At 37.9% G+C, this 22,616-nt stretch overlaps 1 protein-coding gene across 1 annotated transcript in view; it reads right to left on the bottom strand.

Annotated features, from left to right (window-relative positions):
* The window catches only part of ZFPM2 (zinc finger protein, FOG family member 2), a 384,049-nt gene that overhangs the window by 208,526 nt on the left and 152,907 nt on the right, over positions 1-22,616 (bottom strand). The gene's annotated exons all lie outside the window — the stretch shown is intronic.

Raw genomic sequence — 22,616 nt, 5'->3', positions numbered from 1 at the left:
CCCCGCCAGGATTCGGCAACGAAAAATGTCTCCAGGCACTGTCAAATGTTCCTTGGGGGCAAACTGTCACTGGTTAAGAACCAGTGAATTAACTGGGTTTCATTAATGAAGAGTTATGAAGGTAGTCTTTCATTCTTTCCAACTCATTTTTCTGACCTAAATCAGTTTTAAAATATCATATATTCTCATCAAGGTAGGATATCCAGGTAGGTTGGTCAATAAAATTATGGTTTCCCCAAGGCCTCATTCTGTGCTTTTGAGCATAAAGTCATAGAAAGAACCCCTGACAAGATAAAGTTGTACAATTTCATCCAACAAATGATCTCACTTCAACACTCACACTAACTTTACTATTAAGCAAAAACAGGCACATTTTCAAATATTGATTCCAACTAATGTCTGATCCTAACAGGCATGATCTTATCAAGGCCCCAGTATAATGGAAGGAGTGTCAGAGTTAAACAGAATAGGCTGTGATAAGATCGCAATCTTCCTCACAATGATGTGATGGTATCACAGAATGGGGATAGTATTCTAAGTAATTATCATTAATAGGTCCTGGCACAGGAAGGAGCAGGCCTGACTGGGGTCTAAACAAATTTGAGTGAGATAAACCAAGGTTGCTGAGAATCATAGTTTAAGGTACTAGGTGTTCTTGAAGTCATTTTTGAAAGTTTAGAATAACTAGATTTTAAGTTAACAGGGAAGTGTAGAATGATTTTAGTAAAATGAACATGTAAGGGGAAAAATGCCCCTTTATTATTGATACAGGTGCATTCATTTGTCTTTTTGCCCGTTACATGCATTCTGGTTATTTCTATGCTTTGATCTAATTAGAGTATTTATAAACAGGTTAGTTCTAGCTACTGAATGAGGTTAAATGCATTAACTATTTGCAGTCTACAGACATCAACCTGATAAATTAATCTCCATCACAAGAAATTGAAAAGGTTTGTTTATATTCCTTAAGTCTTTGGTCCAGCTCTAGTATACTCTTACGATACTATGTAAGGCACCTTAATACAAAAATACTTCAAAAGAAGTTTCTTCAACTTTTAAATTGAAGATTCTTGTACTACACTGATTCATTCATTCTTTGGCTCCTATGCCCTAGCACAGAAAAGCTCACGATTATCACTTCATTATTTAACTTTTCATTGAAGCAGGGAAGTGCATGCAATCTACAAAAAAGTCAGGATGACTTTTTAAACTCATTAATGACAATTTAATAGCCATAAAGGCATCTAGAAGATTTTATCTCCTCGGAGGTCTATTATATAAACCCATTGCTACTTACCGAAATTGTTATGCTTGTTACATTGAGCTAAATAAATATTTGCATGAGAAAAGATACTAGTGACCATTAGTCTAAATAATTAATAGAACACAAATGTTTTTGCTAGAAACTTACTACTGAATAGGTCACTACTCCCTCTTCTTTATAAAATAGACAGTCCTTTTCTTACCACTATGATGTAACACATAAAGTTAAGCAAATGATATAAGGGGATTAAATTAGTAAATGTTATCAAAAGGATTGTTCTCTCAGTGATTTTTTTCATATATATTGAAAGCATGATTATGATTATTACAAGCACTGTTATTATTCTTACGAGCACTCTGTCCAGACTTTCTTGGGGTGGGGGAAGCCAAACTATATCTTAGTTTGTGTTTCTTTTCTCAAATGTGTGATTAATTACAGGTGCTGAAGTATTTTGGATAATCATTGATGACGAATGCATGGCTGAAATCAGCAGTACATAGAGAACTCTAAATGCTACTAGTTGTTAACATGGTAAAGCAAAACAGAACATTCTACACTTTGTATCTTGTCTAAAAATAATGCAGTCATTGACCTTAACCTTATCAGACTGGTCCCATCAACAAGGTCAAATACAATAGTAAATAACTTTAGTGGGACATGATCATACCATAAGTATTTATGATACAACTATATCTGTACCTTGTATTTTTATATAAAAAGTACTCGCAAATAAAAATTAATATTTTTTCAGTAAATGATTTCAATTTTGAAATAGAATAGTGAGATTTGGCAAAGACTTAAGATAAAAGTTTATCCACTGTTTAGTCTTCTTTTCAGAACCTCCATTTCTATCTCAACACCACAATATACAATACACATGGGCAGATCCCAAATATGTATCTAAAGAGACCAAGAGCTGCAGCTGTTGTCAGCATATACCCTCACATGTTTGGAGATATTCTCTCTTTTACTTTGATCAAAGAGAAAAGGACACATGGCAAGCGGTTCAGAAAATCTTTGGACTCTGTTTTGGCAGAGATATCACTGATTAATGGATGGATACTGATGCTCTCTGGGTCCAGAGAACTATTTTACATCTATGTAGCAGATGAAGGGGTAGAAACAGCAGAGGTATGACGCTAGTTTTCCAGACTCCGAACATTTTACAAGAGTTAGCCATTGGCTTGGTTCACAGAATGGCAGGAATGTTAGGCAGCTATATTTGAGTTTCTCTTAGCAACCACCACAATGAACCCTGCTAATTATCCTTCCAGTTTCCATTTTGCCATAATGAATTTAAACAAAGAAAGGAAATTACTACCTGAAAAAAAATCATTCGTTTGTGGAAAGATATATGGAAATACTGATTTTTGTTCGTTCACACACTAAGGGGATTTATGCAAAGAGAAAGCAAATGTCACATAGTGAAACTAGGGGCTGACTCTGTTGCCAACAGACTCATCACTATTTTTCATCTTTGTAACACACTCCCACAGTATGCTCTGTTTCTTCAGCCTGCTAATCAGGGCAGTGGTACCTGATAGTGGACGACTGACTAACGAAATCAAGATTGAACTTATTCCCTGGGGTACACTGTACCTCAGATCAAAGGGTGCACATGTGGCATCCTGAAAATGCAGTCCCACTGCTCTCACCTCTTGAGTCTCTGACACAGGAACCAAAGACAATAATCCTTACAAATCAGTGCTACTGTCTTTAAAGAGGGAGCATAGAATTAGAGGGAGAAGTCTGGAGATTTGGACCGACTCAGTTAAATAAGTTCTTTTTTAAAAGCTTAAGGCTAGTTTTTACTTTCTAACCCAAATATCCACATTCTAATCTCAATGACAAATTAAGAACAGCCATACTGGATACTAAATGCTTAAAACCAAGATGATCTTTTCGCAGAAGAGTGGATAGAATCTGATCCAGAAATTCTGCTGTGTCACAAATGCAGTGCAGTTTATTCCAAGAATTTGACAGAAATACAGATGCTGAAACATATTTTAAAAAAAATCTGTAGCACCGGGCTTCCCTGGTGGCGCAGTGGTTGAGAGTCCGCCTGCCGATGCAGGGGACACGGGTTCGTGCCCTGGTCTGGGAGGATCCCACATGCGGCGGAGCGGCTGGGCCCGTGAGCCATGGCCGCTGAGCCTGCGCGTCCGGAGCCTGTGCTCCGCAATGGAAGAGGACACAACAGTGAGAGGCCCGCGTACCAAAAAAAAAAAAAAAAAAAAAAAAAAAAAATCTGTAGCACCTTTAACTACATTGTCATTAAAAGAAACTTCTTTCCTTTAGTTATTTCAGAAGCCATCATGTTTCATAAAATGTAAGGTTAATAAAAATATTATAAAGACTTACCTACCATCTCATAAATAAGAGCACATAGAAGAATAATAAAGTTCATCCTGAATTAGGATCAGATTTTTAACAGCATAAAGAGCATTATAATATCAATGGAAACTATAAAAATGTAATTAATGCCTGTGGAGTTATGAAGTTACCTCTCTTTTATCAGTTTTCTAGTATATTCAATTGTATTCAGTATGCAGCATCCTTCTTAAAGCATAAAAAGAAACTCAAGTGCCAACTTAAGCAACTCTAGTGAACATTCAGTCACTTTGCTGGGGAATCTGCTTTATTCCCACATACCCCAATGAGGAAAGAACTTCCCTGTTACCAACAGAGTATTAATATTAATGCCCAGGTGAAATGCTGACGGAATTCAACACTTTTACCATGTTAGGTTCACTAGTTAAAACATTTTTTAATTCTGTTATTTCACAATTAGTCAACATGGATTATGTAGAACTGAGATGAGTCACATCTGCAAAACAGAAGCAAATTACTGAGAAATTCTTAAGTTCCAGAAACGTTATGAATACTCTACATTATTTGATGTTAAAAAAATATTCAGCTCACACTACAATGCCTTTCAGGAGAAACTATGGTAAAACAATACAGTAAAATGAGGTAAGTGAAAGCTTGATTGTAGGAACTGATACGCTAAAATGGACTGTACTTCCTGTTTCTACTGATTTCCTTTCCTTTCAACTTTAAGATAACTGCATATGAACTAGTAAAAGATAGTTGAAGAACTATTGAGAAGATGCAACTCAAATAGTAGGCTCCATGTTCCTCTGGATGCTGCCAAACAAGCTGAAAGGAGATGACTTGCTTCTCTTTTCAACACCTTCAGTGGCTGAGGTATAAAAACAACAAAAGATTGAGTATTCTTTTGTTCCTACATTGTGAGTGGTATATAAAACTCGCAGCAAATATTAGCAATAATTCACAAAAATAATGTTACCAAACCACTCTATTTCTTAATTTTAAAGATAAATACTGAGAACCGAACATACAATTCAGTATCCCTAATTCAATTAAATTGTTTGAATCCTGAATAATCACAAAATACTTATTATATCATCTCAGCGAAGGTTATGGACAGTTCTCAATAATTCAGATGCAGAGCGAATACAGAGCAAGAGGAAATGGAAACTCACAGGATATCAAATAACGAGAGAGCACTTTGCATTTTATGTTTGCATATTTTTTCATTTCTCACATTTTCTTTTTCTTTTCTTACTATATTTGCCATTAACGAAACTGGGACTTTCTATAACTCCCCAGGTGATCAAGAATTAAAACATCTTTTTCATCCTCCAAATTTATTCACCTAAAATGCTCTATATTTACTCCAAGTTACCTATGGGAGTACTTAAAATATCTCTATGATAATTTGCAATTTTGTGTTTTGCCATGAGATAAAATAATAAAATTATGAGGAAAAGATGAGAAACATTATCAACATTTATAATGTTGTCTAATGACAGGAAAAGTATTAAGTTTATGTAACTTGTTCAACAATAGAGGTGTGCTTTATTTCATGAGAGTGTTTTATTTAGGAAAGTTGGGTTAAATAAAATAAAATGAAAATATTAATCTTATTTATTGGCTTAACAATCAACCATTTAGAGAGTATGTGTGTGTGTGTGTGTATGTGTGTGTAGACTTATGTGTGTGCATGGCTGAGTGTGTGTGAATGTGGTTTTTTGTGTGCTAGGTTTGCTTAAAGTAATACATAAAGGGTATGGATAGAATTCAGTTATATTTAAATACTTATACTAGAAGTAATTCTGCTTGGTGAGAATTCAGATTTTTGTACCCTCACTTCTTAACAGAGTTCCTCACTTACAGCACATACTTTAATAAATATTGAGTCACATTTTCCTCAAGATGTTTAGCACAATACATCTAACATTAGAGAAAGAAAGAGATTTTAGTCATTCAATTGCCAGCAGGGGAAGACTGTTAAATTAGTTATGAAATAATAAAAATAATTATTCCACTATCCTGTCATGTAAAAAGGATAAAATAACTGTATAAAATATAAAAATAATACACCACTTGGAAAGCATACAATTTGGTGGGGGATTAGGGTGATAAGTTAAAATGGGTCCATCTCCACTCTTTTACCCAGCCTCTTAGGTAACCAATGGCCAAAAGTTTAGATTGTGCCCATTCTAGCAAGTTTATTTAGTGATTGACTTCAAATAAAAATAGATGACCAGGGGGCTTCCCTGGTGGTGCAGTGGTTGAGAATCTGCCTGCCAGTGCAGGGGATATGCGTTCGAGCCCTGGTCCGGGAGGATCTCACATGCTGAGGAGCAACTAAGCCCGTGCGCCACAACTACTGAGCCTGCGCTCTAGAGCCCGTGAGCCACAACTACTGAGCCCACGTGCCACAACTGCTGAAGCCTGCGTGCCCTAGAGCCCGTGCTCCACAACAAGAGAAGCCAGTGCAATGAGAAGCCCGTGCACCGCAACGAAGGCCCAATGCAGCCAAAAATAAATAAATAAATTTAAATTAAAAAAAATAGATGACCATATAAGAAAAATCTGAAGGTGCTTCACAAATGCAAAGTATGACTATTATTATCCAAATATACCTCTCCTTCCAGAGTTTTTTAAGGAAGAAAAAGTTGTGCTTTGAAATGACATTGGTAAACATGTCACTTTCCTTCTAGTTTATCTTTCCTCATATTTACATACAGACATTCTTTTAAACAGAAGTTAAGAGCCTGAGTTAAACTCAACAAAACAAAGAGATTAAAGTTGAAGAGGGAGTCTCTATCAGCCAGGCCTCAGTAGAGGGACTACACTTCACCTCTAGGCAACTAAGCCTGCCTAACTGAGCATCGTACTATCTGTGCTATGTGAGGTCACTGCCTATCATTCATCCTTCTGACAACCACTTTGTTTTCTACTCTTTATGCCTGTATGTTTATTTATAACGTGCCAGAATAACAGTGGAATGAATGAAAGAAAATCCTAGCAGCATCTGTAAGCCTAAAGATGCTTAAAGATTACAACTGGTTACAGGATGACAACTTTCCTGGCCCCCATTTACTAACTGCTCTCTGTTTTCATTTTATTGTGTTGTTCTATACAATACTACTTCTATTTTGCTAGAACTTCAGTTGCCTTTTTTTTTTCCTTCATGGGTAAGAATGACTTTATTTTAGCTGAGAATAGCAGATCAGTTTCTAAAGCTCACTAGAATTCTCTTAGCTATATGAATTTTTAGGAAGCATTTAATGTGTTTCTTTTAATCCAGAGTGAAAATAGAACATTTATCCCCTTTCAAAAATCCCAATAAATAACAAAGGTACATTAGGCTCCAAAACAGCTTAACTGAACCATATGTGGATCCAAAGGCCTGCCAAAATGGAATTAGCATTATAAAAGATAGTTTCATATTTCATCTAGCCATAAAATAGGAACCGACAGTATATAAAATGCATCGGCCACTTGCACAGAGCTCGTGATGACAATGGCATGGAAATGCATTGTCAGCAGAGTAAAAGTGACCTCCATACATACTCTGGGAGGTTCCTTGAGTTTTTTTGTTTTGTTTTTTTCTTTTCTTTTCTTGTTATTTTTTTGACCTGGATTGACTAATCACAGATTATGGAACAAACAACTTAAAACAGCATCTTGAACCTCAGCCCCTCTGACAGTCTCAGAATTTCACCATCAAAATATTTCATTCGAAAATCTTCAAGAAGCAACAGAAGGTCTGGCACCGAACCCTTAGGATCCCATTAAGGGCCTCTGCTGTATTCCATAGCTCGTCTAGTCCAAAACGGCACACTCTACTCCCACAAATTCTCTCCAAAGCCATTCTGAATCCTCTTTTCCTTATCAGGATGATACAGGCCTGCATCATCCTCGGAGCCTTCTGACAGGGGCGACAGCAGTTGCACGTAGGGGGGGAATGCTACAACTGTTCATTGTTTCCTTTCACAAAACCCTGCCACAGGGCGCCGATTAACACCAAAAAATAGATGGCTGCAACCAAAGGGAAATATTTTTCAGAATGCCTCTACATGATTAATGAAGTAATGGAGCAGACCAGGGGTTGACTTTAGTCACGCACTCTTCTTCCCTCAACCGTCTCCTTCTGGGGTATCAGCAAAGATGAGGAACACTTCTGCCAATGTCCAACTTTCTCTGAAGAGTTGTCATTGTCACAAAGTTTTGAAGGAATGCAACGATTATAAAACTGCCTATGTTCCCTGCTGACAATATTCAGATAAAGGATAAACTCTCTTCACCACCTCTGAACTACTTCAGTGAAGGCAAATGCTATCTTATTTTTTCCTGTAGATATTTTATTTGACATGTACTTGGACCCCCCTGATGCTTATCTCGGATGCACATGAGGACGTCACGGGGCACCTTCCACCGACTAATATTCTACACGGGCCTGAGTAGCAGTGACTTTAAGATGCAAGATGGTAATGCTGCCACATCTGAGATTAATATCAGAACCCAAGGGACTGGTGCTGCTCCTGCTCATGGGATAATGCTCACACTTAGGGTAATGAGAAACAAACAGGCTTTGCCTGACTTCTTCATAAAAGCTAAAACTTAAGGCACGTGAACTGCCTTTGCTCTTCCAAACTCTGTCCTCATTTCTTCTTATTTTATGGTGCATCGCTGTCTGCATTATGACTGTTGTATTCACGCCATTCTGTACTGAGCTCTAAAATGCCATAAGTAATGAAAGAATTGAGTTAACATTTTAAAATACAAATGTAACTCAAAAGTGAATCAGGGTAAATTACTTTTCCAATTGTCTGAAATCCCCAATCACCCACCTGAGAAATGCTTTCTGAAGAATAACGCCTTACAAAAAGAAAACACAAAGAAGCCAGCATAATTCAAAAAGCAGTTTGACCACTTAACCTCTCCGTCTCTTCTTAAAAATACATGTTTTTTCTCTGCTTCTGTGGTGATTGTCTCCTTAGATGATAAATGCTCTAAGTTCATACCTTGTACTCCTCTAGGCTATGAGTTCTCAGAATACTGATGCTAGCTAATCGATGAGCATGTATGTGTTTGTGTGTATATAAATACATGTGTGCACATGTGTATGAAGATGTATATGTACAATGACAACCAAAAATGCTTTTTAACTATGTTCAGAGAGGGGACTGAAGAGAAAAGGCTTGAAGCACTGCTTGGTGAATAAAGGAACCAGTAATCTACTTTCTATTCACAGGCATAATAAAAAGTAATCTAGGTTTGTATAATAATCTGTATATTTTTCAAAGTGACTAAATGCATATAATTTTAAATAATTTTACAACAACTCTAAGATATAGGGCTGGTATAATAACCCCCATTTTATAAATGAGGAAACTGAGAGCAGGTGTGATTACCCAAGATAGCACATCCACTTTGGGTAATAACAGTTGGGACCAGCATCAGGCTACATCGACCACATCATGGGCTCTTTCCCATGCTTTCTCCCCATTTCTGATCTTTACAATATGTTAGTGTATGTTTCTCAAAACTACTGAAGGAGAAGAGATACTCAGCAAGCAATCTGCCTCTAGTTCTTATTTCTCATTAGATTTTGTATAACTTATGTTTCATATAGTTTATTTATTTATTTTTTTTTTTTGCGGTACGCGGGCCTCTCACTGTTGTGGCCTCTCCCGCTGCGGAGCACAGGCTCCGGACGCGCAGGCTCAGCGGCCATGGCTCACGGGCCCAGCCGCTCCGCGGCATGTGGGATCTTCCCGGACCGGGGTACGAACCCGTGTTCCCTGCATCGGCAGGCGGACTCTCAACTGCTGCGCCACCAGGGAAGCCCTTCATATAGTTTAATTCATCTTTCTCTGTCCTCACAATTTCTAAACAAATTAATCAAGAATTTATTCATGACCTTCTATGTGGAAGACCTTATTTACCTTCAAAAATGAGAATAAAATGTATCTCATTTTCATAAATGTCTTTTACTTACCAGTTAAACTTTGATTTTGGTTATGATGTTTTATAATATATGATTTAGTCTTTTCTATTCAAATTAATTGGATTTTCTTTTGTGATTTCTCCCATTGCTACTATTATTTGAAAGTCCTTCCTTATTCAGAGGCCAGGTAACTATTTATGAAAATTACTTTTAGTGGTAAACAGCCTGTGAGAGGCCCCCAGTGATCACAGCCTTTGGTTTCAAGCCTATGTACAATTTCCTTCCCTTCAGGGTGGGCTAGACCTAGTGACTCAATTCCAATGAACAGAATTCAGCAAAAGTGATGGGATGCCCACTTCCAAGACTAGGTAACAAAAAGATTGATTTCAGTCCTGGGCTCCTTGTCTTGCTCTCATTTGCTTGCTCAGAGAGATGCCAGCTGCCATGCTGTGAGTTGCTCTATGGAGAAGCCCAGGAGGCAAGGAACTGAGTCAACAGCCATGTAGTGACCTTTCAAGCAGAACTTCTCCTAGTTGAGCCTTCAGATGACTCCACAGCCCTGGCTGTCACTTTCTGAACCCAGCCTTGTATGAGACACTGTACCAAAGACACATAGACAAGCTGTGCTCATATTTCTGACCCTGAAAAAATAAAGAGTATGAGAAAACCACAAGACTAACACACATAACCCTACGCTTGACTCTGAGCTCTTGACCTTTAAAATAGAAAGAGATATAAAACATAAAGAATAGCACAAATGACATATAAATTACTAGGATCAAGAAGCACAGTTTTGTTGAACTAGGGCAAAGGATTTTATTTAAAAAGTGATATAAAAGTAAATGAATAATAAAGAATGACTTTAAATTCAATACTTAAATTAACAAGGAAAAGAGATGTTCATCTCCAAAAAAGAGTTTCTCAAATAATTTCTCAAGTTTACAAAAACATTTTAGAAATATTACTTTATTTTTCTTTTATAAATGTATGTAAGAATTATTACCTCTGGACATCATACAACATCACCTTGTCAGAGTGGTTTGGACAGGAGCAGACTCACAAACCTGCCTACACCAGGAAAACCTCTTATGGGACTACAGATTGACAATGCTAACTGAGAACTAATGTTAAGTTATGATGTTTGATTAATGGTGTCCTGGGAGTACCTGTTGATAGTTAAAAAAACAGAGTCTGATATTTTATGAGTCTAATATTTTATATTTAAAGGGTTATGCCTAAGTAATATTGATTTTTAAGATCAAGCAGAAGGAATACAAAATATCACTTGTGTCCATTCTTTCACAGTTATCATCTCCAAGTTACTGAATGAATTAATTATTATGCCTAGCTGATATCACTGCTAAATTCTCATAACATTGGAACAATATTTATTATAACCACGCAAATAACAGGTAAGTGCACATGCCAAACCAATTGTTCTAAAAAGAGTTGTGGAACAGCAAGTCTCCAAAAAAGTCAAGGAGAAAGACTTTGAAAGTCATGCCAGATAGATCATAAAATAAGCAATGAAACTTTGGGTCAACTTTGTAAACAACTGCTCCTCACATGCTTTCTCATTTTACCTTCTCCTCCAGACAAAGGTATTTTTCTACAATTTGTGTTATGAAAACAACAGAGTTATATTTTGCAAAATACTTTCTCACCACCCAAGAATCTGATGGACTCCCCGGAGGGAAAAGAGATTCTCTCCCCTAAGGGACCCAGATCTACAAACAGGAACTACTCCATAAAGAGTAGCTGGATGTATAAACCAATAGCCAGACTTTATCTTTCATACCTATACTCTGTGGAAAAGGTAGAGCTTCTCATTAGTCTCTTCAACTTTACACACATACTCTTCTTAGTAGAGCGACTTTAATCATATTAAATAATGACATGAACAACTACTCCTTCCAGACATTGATTAAATTAATAGCATATCACAGAGTCATTTTGATAACTCCATGAGAAGATCACTTTCAATAAAATTCTCCTTGGAATTCTAGAAAAAGGGAACAAGGAATAATCTTAAACAAAAAAGATGCTTTTTGTTTATTAAAACTTGGCCTAAATATAAGTAAAGAGGTTTAGCCATGTATCATAACCCAAAGGCAAAAATGTGTTTAAATTTCAGGCACAGGCCAGTAAGTCAGACACATAAATAAAACTGTCTATATATGGCAAGGAATTGTGTCTTTGTGTCCCTACCTTTCAAATCCAAGTCCAAACATAACGTATCTAGAAAGACTTCACCATCAGAAGAAAAAGCAAATTAAAGGGAGATTGAGATTAGCAGACAGACTAGCTACATATAAAAGGTGTATTTTTTGGAGCCAGATACAAATTATCAGGAAATGCAAACTTTATGTTTTTATTTCAACGGTTATTTTCCCACATTACAATATAATTCCATCCACTGCCAACCTCACTATGCCTACATTATAATACAATAAGTCAATTCGGATCCATATGTAATTGACCTTGCTGGTTTGCTTCTAGAGATTTGAATTGTGGAGTAATTATTTGGTGTTTGGTTTCTTTCTTTCTGACTCAAATTCTACAGGATGCTTTTACTAACTTGGGACTCCATACCAATCTCTCCTCTCCCTGAGCTCTCCCCTTTTCTACAAACAAACAAACAAACAAAACAACAACAAAATTGTCCTCTAATTCTAGAAATCAGACCAACACACCATTTTCCAAGGCTCTGCTGCACTAAATGTCTTGCCTCATGTCTTCTTGGAGCAGCTTCCCTGTCCACTCAGTTTCCATTAATTCTCCACATGGCAGATAGAGTATAAGAGAAGCCAGGATCTTGGCCTCCCTAAGGGACAAATCTACAGTCTCCATCAATAATGAATTTCACCAACATTTCCCAAGAGGAACAGGGTACAATTAAAAAGGTTATAAGTCCTTGCACTACTAGAACCTAAGGGCATCCGTGAATGAAACTGGCTTAAGTCCAATTAGAGGAATCTGTACATTTGTCTTCTCTTGGAACAACCCTGCTCTTACGGTTCCCATCAATTCAGTATAAATCTGACTGATCTTATCCAAGAAGTTAATAGAAAATTGCTCACAGTGGGCGACTGCCACCTCAGTTTCCAAGCAGAGACAGATGGAATTTCCCAGATGGTTTGTCACTGGAAAGTGAGATGCTGGATGAGACTTCACAGAAAGCATGGTAGAGCAGAATCCCTTCTTGGCCTTCACCCATGTCATACTGAGGGATCTAAAACGGATTCTGTTATAAACAAATCATAATTGCCTCAATGGGCTCACCACCTCATCCTCTTTAACTGCTTCAAAGGGGCACAAATCTTACACTGAAATTACTCAATATTTACCAGGAAGCCATCATGGGCATGTCTTTTTATTGGGTAAAAACTGAAGAAATAGAGATCATTGTCCTCCCCTATTATATATTACCCTCACATGAGATTAAGAAAAAATATAAACAAAACAGGCAGAAGATGGCATTAACTGTAGTACTGTATTGTTAACTTGGGAAGATGAATTAAGATCTCAGAGGAGGCAGGAAAAATGGGGAAAAGACTCAGGGAGAATATAAGAATAAATAAAGAAAGATGAATAAAGAAAGATGTGCATCATTCACTGTTACTGGAGAATAGTTAAAGGAAAGGATTAATTGACTCATTCTCTAAAGGTTATTTATTGAGGACTTGCTTTGAACCAGACATTGTTCTAGGTAAGAAGGATACAAATATAGAAGCTAAATAAGGAGCATACAGCCTGCAGGGGAGATAGACAAGTAAACAGACATTTGGAATTATGTTATAAATGCTCTTATCCTAGTAAACCTAAAGATCATGGAAATACTTGAGGAGTGGATATCTATTCCAGACTGGAGGCTTTAGGGAAGGTCCACTTTGGGGTAACCTTGGGCTGAGTCTTAAAGTAACAATTGGAGTTAATGTGATGAAGAGGGGCCGAGGGGTAGGTCATAGGGCTTTCTAGGATGATAAAACAGCATGGCCAAATGCATAGAGATGTAAGAAAAGAGTATATTCAGAGCACTGCAGGTAGTTGAGATGGACTGAAACTTACACTGAGAGTGGAAAAGGGATAAGAGTCGAGAAGGTGATATCATGAAGACGCTTTCACCAAAAGTTTGGGTTCTCTTGTGCCCTTAAGCACACAAGTGATTAGTTTTGCTTTTAGGACACACTGTAATTTGAGTAAAGAAAAAGGAGGCAAGAAGGAAGGCAGAAAGAAAGTTAGAAGAATACTGTGATAATCAAGGAAGAAATGATGGAGGTTTCGCCTACAGCAGTGGTGGCAGGAACAGAAAGAAGGGAACAGAAACGAAGAAAGCAGGAATTATGGTACTTGGTTTCTGGACATGAAAAGGAGAGTCTTGGAAGATGTCTGGCTCTGGGTGGATGACAAAAACAAGGATGTTAGTTATAACCAATAAAGGAGAGGGGTGCGTGCGTGTGTGTGTGTGTGTGTGTGTGTGTCTATGACTATATATGTAAATAGGCATTTGAGATGTGAGAGAAGGAGAGGTAGAAATGGGAGGGAAACATGGGATAACTCATAGAAAGAACTTCCTGCAGAGGCAGACAAGGAGAGGGAGAGACTTCGGATTAAAGGTGACTAAAATTTGGAAGTCAGGGAGAAGAACAGAGAGACAGCGTGTGGAAACAGTAATAAACTCGCCTCCTGACTGTTTAGTTGGAGGAAGTCAGTGGCAAAGGCTTGTAAAACAGTTGAAATGTGTTATTAGAGGAAGGGTAAAAAGCCAAGGTTAGAGATTTTTTAATTTAAATGTCATTTGTAAATTAGTAGCTGAAGCTTTGCAAGTGGATAAGCTCCCTGAGGCACTGGGAACAGAGGGAGAAGAGAAGAAAGGCCAGAGTGTTTTGGGAAACACTCACAGTTAAATTCAAAAGAGCCAAGACCCAGAGAGACATAAGAAGTAGGAAAGTATGGTAGTCCTGAGCCCAGATTAGAATGAATATTAAAAGGAGGATATTATTCACAATGTCAACATCAATGAAAAGACATATAAGACCCCACAAAAAGTCATGCCTTGGTAGCATTATAAATTATATCATTCAGAGGGTGGAGATGGGAGGGTATGGGTAGAGTCAGTCAGACTGCTCCTGGTAAGGAAATTCAATTAGATCAGATTTTTATTTTAAAGAGAATCTATTGAGTATCTATTAGTTGCCAGAGGCAGTGATCTAGAGTTGAATACTAACAATTTTTTAAAAATCTATGTCGTCTAGAATCTCAACAATAATTTGGATATAACTTTCCAATTTACTTCATTATTGTATCCTAGAAGCTGTGTTGGTATGGCTTCCCCAGAAGGTTACCCTGAGACTGATTTAAGTGTCAGTAGTTTATTGGAGGGGTGATCTCAGAAAAATTCAGTAGAGGTGTGGAGGAGGAAGGAGGAAGGAAAAGAAAACCCATAAACGCTGTGTTATAAAGCCAGCTGGACTTCAATTTCACTGGCAAATTCCAAGAGACTGTGTAGAACACTTCTCATATCCTAATGGAGAGGTGAGGAAGCAGGGGTATTTATCCACCTACTTCTGCCCATAATTGGTTGAGGATTACTTTTGGAAGTGTTAATTCTCCAGCACTTCCAGCTTGCCAGGCTTGCAGTTAGGTTTGCTCCTGAGGCTGGAAGAAATGTTCTCAAATAGAAAGTCAGAGATGATTCCACTAAGCAGCCTTTGGCAATACAGGTGAATGCTAGAGACACATGGATAGGGATATAGTTGCTCTAGAGTGTGTACAACATGAAGCTTGAAGACCATGGCAATGAATGGGCTCAGAGACGGGTACTGGAAGAGTTAGAACTAGAAGGGGAGCAATGGAGATATCTAACAATTCTAATATTTCCCTGCGATGTGATCAGGAATCTCTAATTCTTTCCTCAACCACATTTCTATGTTAATATCTATCTTAAAAAATGTAAGGTGGAATTTAATGTGTGCATTATGTCATTATTAAGTCAATAAAATTTTGCCTATAGTATCCTTTATATGTGTATTTCCTATTTGTAGAATTCAATGTCACAACCCGATGGGAAAATAAAACAAGGCTCTATTCTGATTGAATGGCATCAATAAAATGAGATTTCTATGTCAAATTTCATTTGTTGAATTAAACAGATTGTGATAAGTTTACTATTATGTATTAAGTAACCTGGGACTTTCTATTTATGTTCTGTTTAATTAAGTATGCATGTTGCATGATTCCAGCATGCAGTTCACTGAATAAGACTCATTAGCTGCTGACGGCTGATATATTCAAAAGAGAGAGAGGGCAAGTGTCACTAATATTAGAGACACCTAACCTTCTATATAAAGGTTGTTTGATCATTATTAAGCACTTACCTGGGCTAGCATAGCAGAGATTTAGCATATTACAAAGATCTTTGTCCTCAAGGGAAAATGGGAAAACATCAAAGGCACAACATATAAATATAGAAATTCTAAAACACCTTCAAAACAGATATTGATCACAATTTAAAGTGATTTAAAAAATTCCTTCCTTGTCAATAGTCCTTTGATATTTTCAATGAATAAAATTATAAGACTTTCAAAAACATGAAATTTGTGTCACCATGATAGCATGTTAAGTTATTCCTTGGCACAGAGGTAGGATGTTGGAAAAAAAGCTAGGCTCCGGCTTCCCTGGTGGCACAGTGGTTGGGAGTCCGCCTGCCGATGCAGGGGACACGGGTTCATGCCCCGGTCCAGGAAGATCCCACATGCCGCGGAGCAGCTGGGCCCATAAGCCATGGCCGCAGAGCCTGAGCATCTGGAGCCTGTGCTCTGCAGCGGGAGAGGCAACAACAGTGAGAGGCCCGCGTACCGCAAAAAAAAAAAAAAAAAAAAAGCTAGGCTCACTTGCTGGCTAACAATTCATTCAGGGGCATAAGACTGCCTGAAAAAACTGAAACTTACAATATACCATAGACCTTTGGGATCTGTGATGGTTAATTTTGTGTATTAACTTGGAAAGAGTTTTGGTTGAGATTGACAATTGAATCAGAGAACTTTGGGTAAAACAGACTGCCCTCTGTAATGTGGGTGGGCCTCATCCAATCAGTTGAAAGCCTGAATAGGACAAAAAGACTAGCCTCCGCAAGTAACAAACTTCATCTACACCACTGACTCTCCAGCCTGCTGACCTAAACTGCAGATTTTCACCTAGCCAGTCTCCATGATCATGTGAGCCAATTCCTTATAATAAATCTCTCTCTCTCTCTCTCTCTCTCCCACTCACTCTCTCTCTCTCCCACTCACTCTCTCTAGACACACACACACACACACACACACACACACACACACACACCCCACACACCCTATTCTGTTTTTCTGGAGAACCCAGACTAATACAGTGTCCTTGGAAAATAGTCAAATTTAGGCATGTAAAATCCCCAAATGCCAAAAGTCTATAGTTTTACTTATTTAATTTGGAGTGTCTTTTCAGTTTTAAACTTGACAGATTTTAATGGACCCATTTTTACAGGTGACTGAGCAGTAACAGTAGTCAGTATTTCTGGATAACTCATGTATGCTACCCCATTTAGTCTTTACAAAATTCTGATAAGCTAGGTAGCATTATTATCCCTATATTACAGATAAAATTTCTCAGACAGTATTTGATTGCAACATGGCTTCTCAAGTCAGATTGAGGTGACCTTGGGCTAGTCATTCAACTTCTCACAGTAGCAGTTTCCTCCTCTATAACAAAGGAGGAAAAAACGGATATTATCTTCTCATATGCTTATGTAAGAACTACATGAGATATAAAACTTATAAAGCACTTTGACCCCTATCTGGCCCAATGAAAATATTAACTATATGTTGCTATTAAGCATGAAATATCTAACAAGATAATGAGGTGTGAGCAAAAGATTATTTATTTTTGTGTTCAGTGTGTTACATGATTCCAAGGAAAACTTTTTGTCAAATCAATTCATTTGGTCTTTCTATATAGCCTATATTTCTGGAAATGTTCTATATACATCCAAATGCCTGGTCTGCAAAGGCTTCCTGCAGAAGGTGGCATATTGCTAATGCACTTCAAGATGGGAACTTGAAAGATATAAAAAGGATTTGACATCTGGCATGGTGACTCAATTAATTACTGTGTTGGATTAATTAGTGTGCTGGATCTCTTGAGACAACACCATGAGCCTGAACAGAGTAACATTACATCAGTTGGTGAATAAGCAATTTAAAAGGGTGTGCTAATTTAAAAGAGTGTGCTAATTCCAAATGTGATTCCAGGTTGGGTAAGGAAGGTTTAGTAGGCTATATATTTTATGATAAAGAAAATTTATCTTCATGATATAAAACACATATTAAAGTACTGTCCAAATATAAAGAGGTAATAAAATTGTGGTAGCCTTTGAATTAACTCATAACTCCTCAGTCATGATAGTTATGAAGTATAATAACAAATATTTTGCCCAAAGTAAGAAAAAAAAGAGTCTACCTCTAATCACTGCATATTTTCTCCCAGAGATTTTTATAAACTTAGAATTCATGTAAAGAAATCCCTAACAATTTTATCATACTCAAATCACATTATAGATACTATTGAGGAGTGTGGTCTGGTCTTTAAAAACACGGATTCTGGAATAAAAAGGCCTGAGCCTTTATTTTCTTATCTATAAATATAATTTTAAACAGATCCAAATTCAAGGGGGAAGGATGGGGGGAGGGATAGTTAGGGAGTTTGGGATCGTCATGTACACACTGTTGTATTTAAAATGGATAACTAACAAGGACCTAGTGTATAGCACAGGGAACTCTGCTCAATGTTATGTGGCAGCCTGGATGGGAGAGAAGTCTGGGGGAGAATAGATACATGTGTATGTATGGATGAGTCCCTTTGCTGTGCACCTGAAACTATCACAACATTGTTAATCGGCTATACTCCAATATAAAATAAAAAGTTTAAAGAAGAAAAGATGCTCAACATCACCAATTATCAGAGAAATGCAAATCAAAACTACAATGAGGTATCAACTCACACTGGTCAGAATGGCCATCATCAAAAAGTCTACAAAACATAAATGCTGGAGAAGGTGTAGAGAAAAAGGAACCCTCCTACACTTTGGTGGGAATGTAAATTGATACATCCACTATAGAGAACAGTATGGAGATTCCTTAAAAGCTAAAAACAGAGCTAATGTATGATCCTGCAATCCCACTCCTGGGCATATGTCCAGACAAAGCCATAATTCAAAGAGATACATACACCTCAATGTTCAGAGCAGCACTATTTACAATAGCCAAGACTTGGAAACAACCTAAATGTCCACTGACAGATGAATGAATAAAGAAGATGTGGAATATTACTCAGCAATAAAAAAGAACGAAAAATGCCATTTGCAGCAACATGGATGGACCTAGAGATTACCACACTAAGTGAAGTGGTCAGAAAGAGAAAGACAGGGCCTCCCTGGTGGCGCAAGTGGTTGAGAGTCCGCCTGCCGATGCAGGGGATACGGGTTCGTGCCCCGGTCTGGGAGGATCCCATATGCCGCGGAGCGGCTGGGCCCGTGAGCCATGGCCGCTGAGCCTGCGCGTCCGGAGCCTGCGCTCCGCAACGGGGGAGGCCACAACAGTGAGAGGCCCGCATACCACAAAAAAAAAAAAAAAAAAAAAAAGAAAGAGAAAGACAAATATCACATGATATTGCTTACATATGGAATTTAAAAAAAAGAATGATATAAATGAACTTACATACAAAACAGAAATAGACTCACAGACATAGAAAACAAACTTGTGGTACCAATGGGGTAAGGTGGGGAGAGATAAACTGGGAGGTAGGGATTAACATATACACACTGCTATGTATAAAACAGATAACCAGCAAGGATCTACTGTATAGCACAGGAAACTATATTTAATATTTTGTAACAACCTATAAGGGAAAAGAATCTTAAAAAGAATAGACATGTATATGCATAACTGAATCACTCTGCTGTATACCTGAAGCTAACACAACTTTGTAGATCAACTATACTTCAATAATAAATAAATAAATAAATAAATAAAAATAGAACCAAATTCACAGGTTTGTTCTGAGGAGTAAGGGAGCTAATTCATTTCCAATTCTCCATATAGTGTCTAGAAAAAATAAGTACGAAGTATAACTTAGACAGTTGTTCTACAGAAGTAACAGTAGTGTCAATATTAGTATTAGTAGTATTTAATAACATAAAATCAAAAGTAAATTCTGGAAAAGAATGTTATTGTCAAAAAAATTTTTAAGTATATTTTAGCAAAGCAACTACATTTTAAAATAGAGAAAGTGCTATAGTTTAGGGAATTAACATGAATTAAGTATTTAAATCCTAAGAAAAAAGGAGAAAACTAGGGTATTAAGATTATTTTCTATTAAAAAACTATTCCCCACGATTGGTTTTTGATACCCTAAAGAGCATTCATTCACTTCAAATAGTATCAAAAACACCAAAAACTTCATAACTATAAATTGAATCCTTTAAAAGATATTATGTATGGCACAAGATAGCTTTAGAGTGGTATAGAAGCATGAAAAAAGAACCAAATGATATCATCTGTCTAAAAATACTTCACTGGAAAATTAAAGTTCCACAAATAGGTTTACTTTCCACACATCACAATTTAGCATACGTTAAAAATGTGTAAAAAGCACCAGTCTACATATATATAATGATATAAAGATTAATCAAAAGTTGCATTTTCATAGAGATATTATGTTGATATAATAAAGGGGAAAACATGCATTTCTTATATCAACAATAGCTGCCACTTCAATGGCAGTACACTCTTGAAGAAATATCAGAGAAATGACTAAAGTTTATGTTGGTGTCTGATATACAGTGACAAATAAGATAAATATCTTATTGCCTAAAATATTTTTAAAGCAAATGCTAGAGAACCAATTGAAACCCCCAGATAAAATGGGTTTTGAATAGCATTTAATTCAACCTTTGATGTTGACACAATCTTCCTCTTGCCTTTGCTTGATAAAGCAGTATAATAGCTAATATTACTCTATCAAAGGAATCAGTAGAACAGTCCACTAATACAACTCAACCAACTAAGGTCTGCAGTGTTTGTGAAGCCACTTCTCAAACCCTTTCTGAAGTAGGTGCACTGGACCACCACAAATTAAACTGCCCAGATTATTAAATATTTAGCCTGGCCTATCAACTTGTTTGGTTCTTAAACACTTGTACAGTCTCCTGATTCATCCTTTTATGGATTAAACACATGGATTTAGGAAGTAAAAAGCACACCCCTAGAACCTCTTATGTTGTTTGAAAGTTTGATGACACAAATGTTTCTTATTTATTCCAATCATTACTTTTAGTTAAATCAATGACCTCTGTCTCATCCACATGGCACTAAATAAGCAAAAATCCGCACATACCAGTTTCTTTCATGTAGTAGCTTGAAGAAGAAATTTCTTTCATGTAATCCATTGAAAAAGGAAAGCAATGTTGCTGAGTTGAGCACACCTGTCAAAACCCCTCTGGGGGGCTTCCCTGGTGGCGCAGTGGTTGCGAGTCCACCTGCCGATGCAGGGGACGCGGGCTCGCGTGCCCTGGTCCGGGAGGATCCCACATGCCGCGGAGCGGCTGGGCCCGTGAGCCATGGTGGCTGAGCCTGCGCGTCTGGGGCCTGTGCTCCGCGATGGGAGGGGCCACAGCGGTGAGAGGCCCGTGTACCTCAAACAAACAAACAAACAAACAAAAAAACCCTGGGAGGCTTCCCTGGTGGCGCAGCTGTTGAGAGTGCGCCTGCCGATGCAGGTGACGTGGGATTGTGCCCCGGTCCGGGAAGATCCCACATGCTGCGAGGCGGCTGGGCCCGTGAGACATGGCCGCTGAGCCTGCGCGTCAGGAGCCTGTGCTCCGCAACGGGAGAGGCCACAACAGCGAGAGGCCCGCATACCGCAAAAAACAAAAACAAAAAAAACCCTGGGAGTGTTTATGTCTCCCCCCGACCCCCAGTGTAGATGGAGATATTTAGCAGGCATGAAACTCTTCCTACAAAAATGGCATTTAGAGAGAAGGACTTCCATTCATATAAATAATTTCTGGATTTCTTAAAGAATATAAAACGTTTTTATCCCCAAGTTTTATCACTTGTATTGTTACTTATAATAGGAGAAGTCCTAATGTCCTGATCCCTGGAATTTGTGAATGTTACAAGGCAAAAGGGAATTAAGAAAGCAGATGGAATTAAAGTTGCAAGAGTACCCTAGATTACCCAGGTGGGCCCAATGTAATCACAAGCGTCCTTTTTTTTTTTTTTTTTTTTTTTTTTTGCGTTACGTGGGCCTCTCACTGCTGTGGCCTCTCCCGTTGCGGAGCACAGGCTCCGGACGCGCAGGCTCAGCGGCCATGGCTCACGGGCCCAGCTGCTCCACGGCACGTGGGGTCTTCCCGGACCAGGGCACGAACCCGCGTCCCCTGCATCGGCAGGCGGACTCTCAACCACTGCGCCACCAGGGAAGCCCTCAAGCGTTCTTGAATGTGGAAGGGGGAGACACAAGAGTCAGAATAAAGATATGAGAAAGACTCTATCAGCCATTGCTGGTTTTGAAGATGGAAGGGGGTTGGAAGCCAAAGGTTGTGGACAACCTTTAGAAGGTAGAAAGGCAAAGAAAACACATTCCCCCCAGAAGCTCCAGGAAAAAACTCAGCCCTGCAGACACTTTGATTTTAGCCCAGAGAGATTCCTTTCAGACTACAAGATGATGAATTTGGGTTGTTTTAAGCCACAGTTTGTGGTAATTTGCTACAGCTGCAATAGAAAGCTAACATTCAATTAAGAAATGAAGTTTAAATGTAACCAAATATTCCATCTTTCCATAACTTTTTAAAACATCTAATCAATCAATTGTCCATAAAATCTTTCCTAGAGGTAGACTTTCTGATCTCAGAATTTTTACAAAAAAGTTAACAAGAAAAATTATGATGCTGATCACTCATTCTCACTCTTAAAGGTACAAATAGTATTACCAAGCAATATCAAGGTTGTTTATTCTTTGTTCATCATGTAAACTTGTAATGTATGACAATTAATT

Source organism: Mesoplodon densirostris, chromosome 13 (genome assembly GCF_025265405.1).
Source record: "Mesoplodon densirostris isolate mMesDen1 chromosome 13, mMesDen1 primary haplotype, whole genome shotgun sequence".
In the NCBI taxonomy this organism is placed as follows: Eukaryota; Metazoa; Chordata; class Mammalia; order Artiodactyla; family Ziphiidae; genus Mesoplodon; species Mesoplodon densirostris.
The sequence above is the reverse complement of the archived record's forward strand: the minus strand, read 5'-3'. Positions and strand labels throughout refer to the sequence as shown.